General features: G+C 47.4%; 1 long non-coding RNA gene across 4 annotated transcripts in view; it reads left to right on the forward strand.

Annotated features, from left to right (window-relative positions):
- Window positions 1–10,061, forward strand: part of LOC117723227 (uncharacterized) — a 68,829-nt gene extending 58,768 nt beyond the window's left edge. For 2 of the 4 annotated variants that reach the window (XR_013104817.1, XR_013104819.1), the window contains exons 2-3: window positions 4,934–5,020; window positions 7,254–10,061. This is a non-coding gene — a long non-coding RNA (uncharacterized LOC117723227). Of the gene's footprint in view, window positions 1–734; window positions 5,021–7,253 lie in introns of those variants that run through there. The other 2 variants (XR_013104818.1, XR_013104816.1) reach the window with 2 other exon arrangements.
- Window positions 10,062–11,202: the final 1,141 nt, after the last annotated feature.

The following is an 11,202-nucleotide window of genomic DNA, read 5'->3' on the forward strand; positions in this document are numbered from 1 at the left end:
TCTAAATGTAGATGTCTAGTTTTCCCAGCAGTATTTATTGATGATGCTATCTTTTCTCCAGTGTGTATTTTTGGCATCAGGTAGCTGCAATTGGATGCTTTGTATCTGGTATCTAGATTCCCAAGTATGTTCTACTGACTGATCTTTGTATCTGTTTCTGTGCCAGTTTGTGCTATTTTCATTATTGTGGTTGCATGGTACAGCATGAAATAGGCATGGTGATGCCTCAGCAAGGGTTCTTTTTGCTCAGGATTGCTTTGGCTATCCGTGGTCTCTTGTGCTTCCCAATTTTAAGTGTTTTTCTATTTCTGAAACACTAATATTTCTTTATAGAGATCTATAAATGATACACACAGAGACATAGACATACACACAGACATACACATATAGACACAGAGAGACATACACAAAGGCATGCATACAGACACATACAGACACACACACATACACACATAGACATAGACAGACAGACACAAGCACACAGACACACACAGAGACATACACACACAGACAGACAGACACAGAGAGTCACAGACAGACAGACATATACACAGGCACACACATAGACATAACCACAGACATACACACACAAACACATACAGATACAGACACAGACATATACAGACATACAGACACCACCCCTTGGAATAAACCTAACCAAAAATCTCTATAATGAAAAATTTAAAACACTGAAAAAAGAGATTGAGGAAGACCCAGGATGGAAGATGAGAAGACCTCCTGTGTGCATGTGTAAGCTCACAAACAGGCCTTCCAGGGTCTCCAGATTAAAGCATCCCTAAGCCAGCCTCATTCTGGTAGGAGATTTGTGTACCATGATATCATAGCTGCCTGGATAGCCTATGGTATAACTCCCTTTCATCAGATGAGTTTCATTTTTTAATCTGAGACAGTGTTCCACTGTGTATTACAGGCTGGCCTTAAAGTTGTCATCCTTCTGTCTCAGCTACCCAAGGGCTTCTTTTACAGGTGTGTACCACCACACCTGGTTAGGTGACTGACTCTTGATTGTCCAGTGTAAGATGGGACAGGCATTAGCTATCTGAGCTTCAAGGACAGATTGTCACCTCTTCTTTCAGCAGGGAATTAGCCTGTTAGGACTGACCCTTCCAGTGTCGTTAGAAACCACTGTCTGATGGACATTCATTAGGTACTATGTTTATATGTTTTGCTCCCCAATATTCTTGTGCTGGAAGCTTGATCCTTGTGTGGTAGTGTCATAGTATTGATTGGTCATTGCTCTTGATTAACATTGATTTCCAGCCAGAATACATTGCTATTGAGCAAGCTTGGCTTTCTGCCTAGTTCTGTAGTGGGCATGTGAACCCTCTTTCTCCATGTCCTCTTACCGTAATACCATTTACTATGCTGTTCTGGAGCCAGATGGCTCCACCACAGCCTAGCAGATGCCTCCCCCAAAATGAGCTAAAGAAACCCTGTCACTCCATACCTTACCCAACACAAGGTATTTTGTTATAGTAACAGAAAATAGAACAAGACACTTGGCATGGGGACAGGGTTGAGCCAAGCTATCTGTCTAGTAAGTCCTCATCTCCTCCTCCTCCTCCCATTCCTCCTCCCTCTACCAGTAATGCAGACAAACACTCTCCATGGCTTCCCTACCAACCATTTTATCCTTGCATTCTTAGAAAGTGGATTTTGAATGCTCTATAAAGGCCATTCTGGTGGCTAACAATTATTTGAGTCTTGGTACAGGATGCACTTTGTTCCCTCGCCCTAAATGGAAGCCTCAATGTTAGACTGGGAGAAGATCCTCAGTGGAGGAAGCTTATGCCCAAGTACATGTGGTCACCTGAAAAGCTTGCATGTGTAGGGTGACATTTTCATCACTGGCCCACAGGACTAGCCTCCCAATGTCAGCTTTGCCTCTGAGGTACTTAGCACTCTTACTCTATAGCACCTAAGAATCTGATCTCTGAGAGCCTCATGCTATGGTTTAGACCTTAGGCAACCCTGAAGGCTCGCTTGCTAAGGGCTACATATCACCTATGACACTGCTGGTCAGTGACGGAAAGTTGTAGAGGTGGGGCCTAGTGGAAAGAAGTCAGGTTATTGGGATCGTGTCTTTGAAGGGGATGCTGGGACCCCGGCCCCTCCCCCTTCTCTCCCTCTGCTTCCTGATACCATGAAGTTAGCAACTTTTTCCTCCATGGGATTCCATGAGATGTCCTGGGTCACTATTGGTCCAAGGGACCATGGGCTGAAAGCTCTCAAGCTGGGAACCAAATGAAAGCTTCCCTTCCTTTCAGTTGCCTGTCTCAGGTGACTTGTCACAATGGTAGAGGGCAGACTAACACTCTACTAGTTGTATGGTGTTTAACTCCCCTGTAAAATGGATGTAGAGTAAGACTCGCCTCCTAAGGCGCCTTTGAGGTAAATGCCTGTTACTTACACGGCGACGACGAATCACGGTGCCCAGCACTCAGGATCTGATGGGTAAGTGTTAGCTCTTACTTAGCTCCCCTTTAAAAAGTAGATCTTAGGGAGACAGGATTGAATGAAACATAAGCTTTGGCATATGACACACTGCTGCTCCATTAATTAAGATGGCAAACACCTGTGAGGCGGTTGCTCGATTGTAGAAATGTCATCAAGAGTAAAGACTCATGTCCTGGCCAAGCCCTTCCTCTACAGCACCCTCAGTCTGCTTATCACTCCTGTGCATGGGTTATGCATGTGGTCTTATCATATATACATGTCTGTCTGAACCACACACTGCTTTGTTTTACCTGACCTTGAGCTTTATGAAAAGCACTCATGACGAATGGGCTTTCGGGAAGTTTCTTTGCCCACACACACTTTTCAGGCTCTCTGATCCTCACACAGGCAGGCAGTGAGATCTCACCGTGCATGCTCGAATGCAGGAAGGGAGGTCGCTTTCAGCAGATGAGAAAGGCATGTTAGTGCTTTCCTTCTTGCTCAGTTCTGGCACTCCCTTTGTGTAACTGTCCTTACTTTCTAAGTGCTTCCAGAAACGCCTTCGGTTTGGATCAGTGTGGAGGGACCTCATGCCCTCTGATTTGACTGTCCTCCTGGCCACAGGGCTCAGGTATGAGGACCCAGGATATGGAATCACTTAGAGCCTGGCTTGTGTGGAGAGCCTGCAGCCCCTGTGGGATTTTCCTGATGCTTTTGAATCCCCACTGGGAGGCATTTTTCCTTTTCCATCCCAAATATGGGTTGGTGCTCTGAGTAGCATGGGAGAAGGAGTCTGAGGATAGTGTAAACATGTCCATGCCAGCAGAGCCCTGGCCAGCAGGAATCCCAAGCCATCTAAGAATTCTGCCAACCTGGGGTTGGACTTTAGCTGGGACATTCTGTGGACCTACTTTTAGCTGGGAACATTTTTCCCCCAGGGTGAAAATAGAGTCCCATGCTGCCTAAGGGTGTGTTTGCATTGAGCTGGGTGGTTATATGCCTGTTTCTTTTCTCTTTCTCCTGGGGTGCTAAAACCTGCCTACCTGTAAAGACAGAGCTCCTGTTGACTTACACAAATGGTGGAGGTATCCCTTTCAGTTTCTCATCTGGAACGTGGGGAAAATAGTCACACCCACCTCTTGAGTTGTGGTGAACTTTAAATGAGATAATACACAGGGGGAAGTTCTTGTTCAATAGACATGTATAATTAGTCAAAGTACTGAGGATAAGTGGCTGATGAAAGCCCAGCTGCTGTGACATCTTATCATTTCCTCCAAGTCTCAGGGAAACATTACAAAATAAGTAGTAAACACTGGCTAGACAGTTCAGAGGGGAAAGGCAGGTACTGTCTCAAGCCCGGAGTCTTAGAGTCACTATTGCTGTGATGAAACATGGCCAAAACTGAGTTGTGTGTGTGTGTGTGGGGGGGTTTAACCTGGCTCACACTTCCACGTCATAGTCTGTCACTGAAGGAAGACAGGGCAGGAAGTAACACAGGGTAGGGGGTCCTGGAGGCAGGAGCTGATGCGGAGGCCATGGAGGGTTGCTGCTTACTGGCTTGCTTCCCATGGCTTGCTCAGTCTGCTTGTTTTTTTTTTTTTTTTTTTTTTTTTTTTTTTTTTTTTTTTTTTCCTTTTTAAATAGAATCCAAAAGCACCAGCATCATCCACAATGGTCTGAGCCCTCCCCCATCAGTCACTAATTAAGAAAATGTCCTATAGATAGCCCAGTCTTATGGAGGCATTTTGTCAATTTGTGTTCCCTCCTCAGATGACTCTATTTTGTGTCAAGTAGATATATAATTAGCCAGTATCTCTGGCTGATCCTAGGGACCCATCCTGACTCCTAAAAGTTGTCTGCCGACCTCCACATGGATTACGTACTTGCTCATACGGACAAATATAAACAAACATCTTTTTAAAGTCTTGAAAGAGTGAACAGAGGAAGTGAGGAAGTGGAGCGGAACACTGGCCGTGACTCGGCTGCTGCCCTCTTGAACTCGCAGCAGCTGTGATGGCCAGCATGTGACTGGTCCCCTTAACACTGTGTCATAGAGGGAGGAGAGGCTCATGGGACCCCATCCCACTCAGTGGCTCATGGGGACACACACACACACACACACACACACACACACACACACACGGAGAGTTTCTTCAGTGGTTTAGCCACTAATAAAATGTTATGCTCCTATCAACAAACCTTCACCAGGGTCATGTAAGCAACCCTAATGAACATTCACTGGACCACCAAAAAAACCAAACAAACAAAAAGGTAGAAAAGGAAGGAAGGGAGGAAGGGAAGCAGAAGGAGGAAGAAGGCCATGAAAATAGAAGGGGGGAGACTAGTTGAAAAGAGATTAATGGAAGGGAGAGGGGAACCCAAGATAGGGTAATGAGATGAATGTGATCCAAACATACGTGAAAATGTCATAATAAACCTATTACCACCTATGACTAATGTATGATCATAAAAACAGGTTTAAAGGGGACGATAAGAATGAAGAGACTCAAACAATCGTAAGAAGAGTTCTTGCTTAAGACAGCATTTGTACCAGCTAGTCCAGGTAAGGCTATGCACAGTAACAAACGTCCCTCCATGTTTAACACAGCAGGACTTTAAGTTTACTCTAAATTTGCTGCGTGTCCAAATTCCAGCTCAGGCAGTTTTTCTTCATGAAAGATAAGGCTCCAGAGGATTGGATTCTGGCTTTACCGTTCCAACACCAAGCTGCCACACTTTCTGTGGCAGGCGGAGTCAACTAACGAATTTACCAGAGCACTCCAGAGTGGTTCTGCTCTCAGTGACCTGGCCCAGGCCAGATCCATGGCTGTACTTAAGACAAAGAATGAATCTCTATGTTCTGGAACTAAAAAAAAAAGGTCCGGGTATCTGGGAGGCCTTGTGATATCTGTCAAAATGTTCTAAACTGTCACTTTCTGCTTTCATTTATTGCCCTCAAAGAGCTGAGAAGCTATTCAAGGTGGCGGGACATCTACAGATAAAATAATCACCATGTGTTTTAATTCCTCAGAAGCAGGCATCCTTTGCACCCTGTAGAAGCTTAATGGTGGATGTTTCTCTTCTTTAAACCCAAGATGTTAATAGAGGATTCAGGGATGGGGCTGTTGGTCACCTGTGGGCACATGTGGACCTGCTGTCTCTGTATAACTCTGTGACCAGACTCTGCAGAGAATGTGGGACTGACCCTTCACAGACCTCTAGGGATAGACAGATGGACAGTGATAGCCTCCTGTCTATGGAGTACTTCTTGTGCACCAGCATTGGCTGAGTCCTTTGTTCTGTCTATCATGGAGCTATTTCCAACACCCAGCCTTACCAGTGAGGATGCTGATTCAGAGTTGAGCTAACCCACTCTAGTGTGAGGAATGACAGGGAGAGGGGTTGAGCCATCTCCATCTCAAAGGCTGGGCCAAGGATACTGGATCTTCCCTCCACCTTTCTGCTTATGTTACAGCTGAAAAGGAAAACAGGAGTTACTAGCAAAATACCATGTGGGACAATATTCAGTGGACCTCTGCAGAATGCATGGTGCTTGTAGCAGTTTCTCAAGAATGAAAACATGGGAACAGCTGTCTTGTTTTGTGGTTTTGTGGGTTTTTTTTTGTGTTCTCCACCCCCCCCCCATGCTGTGCTGAGGATGATACTCAGGGTATGTCTTAGTTAGGGTTTTACTGCTGTGAACAGATACCATGACCAAGGCAAGTCTTATAAGGACAACATTTCATTGGGGCTGGCTTACAGGTTCAGAGGTTCAGTCCATTATCATCATGGTGGGAGCATGGCAGCATCCAGGCAGACATGGTTCTGGAGGAGCTGAGAGTTCTACATCTTCATCTGAAGACTGCCAGTGGAAGACTGACTTCCAGGCAGCTAGGATGAGGTTCTTAAAGCCCACGCCCACAGTGACACACCTATTCATTCCAACAAGGCTACCCCTCCTAGCAGTGCCACTCCCTGGGCCAAGCATCTACAAACCACCACAGGGTTCTAATCCCAGTTGCTAAGTACCTTTACCCCATGGCTCCCCTCCTGGATCTAAGAGAGTTGAGAAGAGAGGATGGCCAGAGAATGGGCCTTCTGTGTGGGCATCTTAAGGACAATTAAGATTAGGAACAAAGTTCTTATGTGGTGGGACACGTTGAGATCTGGAACAGGGAGGTTTGTACAGGGTTCCTTCCATGTATAGAGTGGCCTTTGTAGGAGAGAACAAGCCCCCAAACACACCTCCCTAGTCATTCTGCTGCCTCTGGAGCAGAGCAGGGAGATCTGTGTGCTCGAAGTCAGCGGCAGCTCATGGGCTCTGGGTGTAGACGGTGGCTTCCATTGGATGTGCTATCCCCATCCTAAAGGCCTAAAACAGCAAGGCAGGAAGAAGGGGAGTGGTCCCATAGCACTTCAGTTTTCCAAAGCATCTCACTTCCATAAGGTGGTAGGGAATATATTCTTACAGCATTCGCTAAGAGTATAAGATTAAAAAAAAAAATCAGGACCAAGACTCATCAAGACAAGGCAGATAAACAGAGCAACCTTTTGTATGCAGCTCCTCTCTGAACCTCTTCTGACATCTACACAGGTCCTCCTCCTTAGTGTGAGGGTGACCAGCTACCCAAGTCTAGCCCTTACTTCTGCAGAAACTGAGGTTCGAACTTCAAACCCCAATGGACAGCTGCAAGTGGAGGCAGGGACAAGCTAACTCCCAATGCGCTCGCACTGAGGGTGTCCCAGGTGGGGTGCTGTGGGGTGTTTCACTATGCTCAATCCCCTTGCTCCTCCAGAACCTGCTCCGTGATCAGACCAGCTGAGCCTGACATCTGCACCCTTCTAACTGCCCTGACTTCCATGACCTCCATCTCTGCTTGGGTTTGATGGACAGAGGGCATCAATGAAAGACCAGGCAGTAGAAGACAAAGGCCCTTTCAATGTCAGACCATAGCTGGCTGCTGAGTCCCCCATTCCTCCAAGTCTCTGCTCTCCAAAGACCACCTGCTTTTAGTCCAGGTACTTGCTTGGCTCTGCCTCCTGTCTCTCAGGCCGCGGGGTGCCTTTCTAAGCAGTACTGATCTCTTGTGTCCTCTGTTGTGACTAGCCTGCCACGAAGTTCTCCTCTGTCACCCTTGAGACCTTCTGTTTCTTGCCTGGCTGAATTCCTTGAAAAAGAGGAAAAACTGGGACATTGGCTTCCTGGATCTAGCCTTTCCGAGATGCCAGGATTCCAGGATCTCTGTGGACACCTGACTGCCCTGGTACAGCATGCCCGGCCTGCGCCAGGCTCCCACCAGCCTTATTTATTTATTGAACAACATGCAAGCACAGTTTCCCTTTGTGCTTAATGTGTCAGCGCTTCACTGGATTCGGACTTCAAGGCTTGGATTTTGTTGACAATAATGAGATCACCCAGACAATTATCGTTTGATTTTTCAGTTTGCTGGAAGATTAAAGAAAGTTAAGACGCTTTGACTGTTTCCTGTTACCCATTTGCTGGGGGGCAGGGATGGGGTGAGGGACAGGGTGGAACAGAAGATCTCACTGTCTCAATTGTCCACTTCAGGAGCTGTTTATGCAGCACGGGCATCTTCCTGATCACCGAAAGGTCCCTATATGTGTAGAGGATCTTCAGGTACCTCAAAAGTCCAGGTGGGGCTGAAGGTGTCTGCCCCCGCACCCGAGGCTTCAGCTGACATCATGGAGGAAGAGATGGCCACTGAAATCTGACACTGCTGTCAATAAGATTATTGCCGTTTTTGTTTACCCAGCCATAAATTTGTTGACTTGGGAAAGCAGCTTTCTTTAAGCCTCAGTTTCCCCATCTGCAAAGTGAGGGATGGTTGAGTCAGGTGATCAAACTGCTCTTGGTCCTGGTTTCGAGATCCATTTTAACTTGCAGGGTTAGATTTCTGAGATGAGGTGAGGTTCAGACTAGGTGAATCTCAAAGGCTGCTGAGGGGAAGAGGTGCTAGAGGCAAAATCAGGTGTCAGAGCCCTCTTGGTTCTTGCACACACCCACCAGGACAGATGAGTCCTAGGGTCCCTGAGGTCCCAGGGGAAGAAGCAGAATCATGACAGGGCAGAGGGATGTGGCAGGACTCTGATTCCTCTCCCATCCTTCTGTCTGGGTCTCCCAGCTGGGAAGGCCTGAGTATCAACCCCACTGACTTACAGGATACTACTTTTATAACCAGAAGAACCATCCAGAAAATACATGCCCTCTGGGATGTGTTCTTGCCAACCACTTCCTACCTTGTTCTCTTTCTAGGGTATCACAAGACTCTTCCCCAACCAGGAACAGCCCCAGACCTCTTCTCTCTGCTTAGACCCACCGGCCTTTCTCCCCCACTTCCCCCCTGCTTCTCCTAGGTTGCTACCCTGTTCTCTGCCTAGGTGTCCATGCTTTCCAAAAGCCTGCTGGGTATAGATGTGCAGTGTGACTGTGAAGAGAAAGCACTTGTTATTGGGGGGAAATGATAGACGGGGAAGGAGACTCAGACATTTCAAGCAAGAAACAGACAAATGAGGAAGGGAGTGGGTGGGAAGAGGACTCAGTTAATAATCCCAGTGCTGGGGAAGCAGAGATAGCTAGACTTGTGGAGCCTGCTGGCAAGGCAGCCTGGCTAAGGAAACTCCTAACCCTGAGGGAGACCCTGTCTCAAAACGAAGGTAAAGGGTGACTAAGTACACCCAACCCTTCTGGCCTGCACAAGCATACACACACACACACACACACACACACACACACACACACACACGTACATGTGCACATACACAGACACATATGCAGTATGTACACGTGTACGTATGCAGACATGTATACCCATATACTACACATGCACCCACATACTCAGAAAGGAAGCTGAAACCCAGGGAGAAGAGTGACTGGGTACCTCCAAGTCTGGCTTAAGCTGCGTGCCACTTCAAACTTTCAGCTTCTGCAGAAGAATATATTTGGATGCGGAGAGCTGAGGTTTGCCTCACGTTTTTATTCCATGAGGCAGACTTTCCTGTTCTGGTTCCTCAGCTGTCCATGCTTCTGTGACCTCCTAAGAACTCATAATTACCAACTTCCTCTTCAAATGGCTTGGTTTGGCATAAAGCACCTATTTTTAAACTGCCAATATCAGGTTGATAAATCAAATATGGGAGGTTGGGCCATTCCATGTGGAAACCTCTGCCTTCAGGTGATTTGCAGCATGGACCAGCCCTGGCATGGGGATCCCAGGCTCCTAGGGAAGCGGTCCTGGTGAGCAATGGTCAGGCAGGCCCTCACCCGTGGCTCCCACAGTGGAGGAAGAGGTTCTTGGGAAAGCCCTAGTCCCCAAGTATCAAGTTTCTTTCCGTTTTGCATCACCTCAGCTCAGGATGAGAGCAAGCACTCTCCCACACCAGACCTGTGGCTAAGGATGGGATGATTTGTACCTTCTCTGTATTTCTTTTCCTATTTCCCAGTTTCTGTTGTTTTTCAGACAGGGTCTCACCAAGGAGCCCTGTTTGTCTTGGGACTTGCAATATAAACTAGGTTGACCTTGAACTCACAGAGCTCTTTCTCCCACTACCTCCTGAATACTGTAATTAAAGGTGTGTGCCACCATGCTTGGCTATTGTTTTGTTTTGTTTTTTTGAATAACTTCTTACAACTTCCTCCAATAAATCATCTTCGTAGCAGACAAAGGATCGGCCTGGGGACCACTGCTTTTTAATCGTCAGGGGAGCGACTGCTCATCAGACAAAGAGGGAAGGCCAGGGAGAGAACAAGGTGCCTCTGTATGTCTAGTTTCACATCAACTTGACACTAGCTCGAATCCTTTGGGAAGAGGGCCTCACAACTGAGAAAATGTCTGCCTAAGACTAGCCCGTAGGCAAGCTTGTCAAGCTTATTCTTGATTAGTGATTGAGGTGGGATAACCCAACTCACTCTGGGCAGGGCCACCACTGGTTAAGTGGCCCTGAATTGTATCGGAAAGCAGACTGAGAAAGTCATGGGGAAGAAGCAAGCCGGTAAGCAGGGTAAGCAGCATCCCTCTTAAGGCTCTGCTTCAGTTCTTACCTCCAGGTTCCTGCCCGGACTTCACTTAGTGATGCGAGCTGTAAGCTGAAATAAACACTTTCCTTCCCAGGTTGCGGTTGGTCATGGTGTTTTATCACAACGACAGAAACTCTAAGATGGTCTCCTTTCCGGAAGGGAAAGATGGGTATCACCTCAGGCCTTTCCCTTCGATATTCCGGTTACTCTGAGCTACCGTGACTATGACAAGGACAGGCTTCTCATAGCACAGATGTCATATGCTGTGCTTTGAAAAAGAAGTCCCTCCATTAGAGATTAAATCTGCATTATCAAGGTCCCCCCTCCCCTTCCAGTGGCCTCCCATGCACTCACCAACCTCCCTCAACACTGCTACTAGCCCAGTAGTAGTTTCCTGCGTGAATATTTGTGGAGTGAAGGACAGCAGACTGGAGAGCCAGCCCCTCAGCCATGAGGTGTGCACCAGGCCTGAAGGACCCTGCGGAGCCCCTGCACACCCTTGCCTTCTTTCTTTACGCTGTTTGGCTCTAAACAGAGATGAGAGTCCTCACTGTCTCCATTGACCTGAAATGGTTTCCTGAGCAACCTGGGCAGCCCCTGGGGTCTACAGGGCATTCAGGGGCCCTGGGCCTCTGGGGCTGGAGGCCTGCCTGCCTTGCCCTGGCTGTCACAGATTCCAGAAGGGCAGCAGATGCCTGGTGCTGAGAGCT

The sequence above is a fragment of the Arvicanthis niloticus genome, chromosome 18, assembly GCF_011762505.2.
Source record: "Arvicanthis niloticus isolate mArvNil1 chromosome 18, mArvNil1.pat.X, whole genome shotgun sequence".
NCBI lineage: Eukaryota > Metazoa > Chordata > Mammalia > Rodentia > Muridae > Arvicanthis > Arvicanthis niloticus.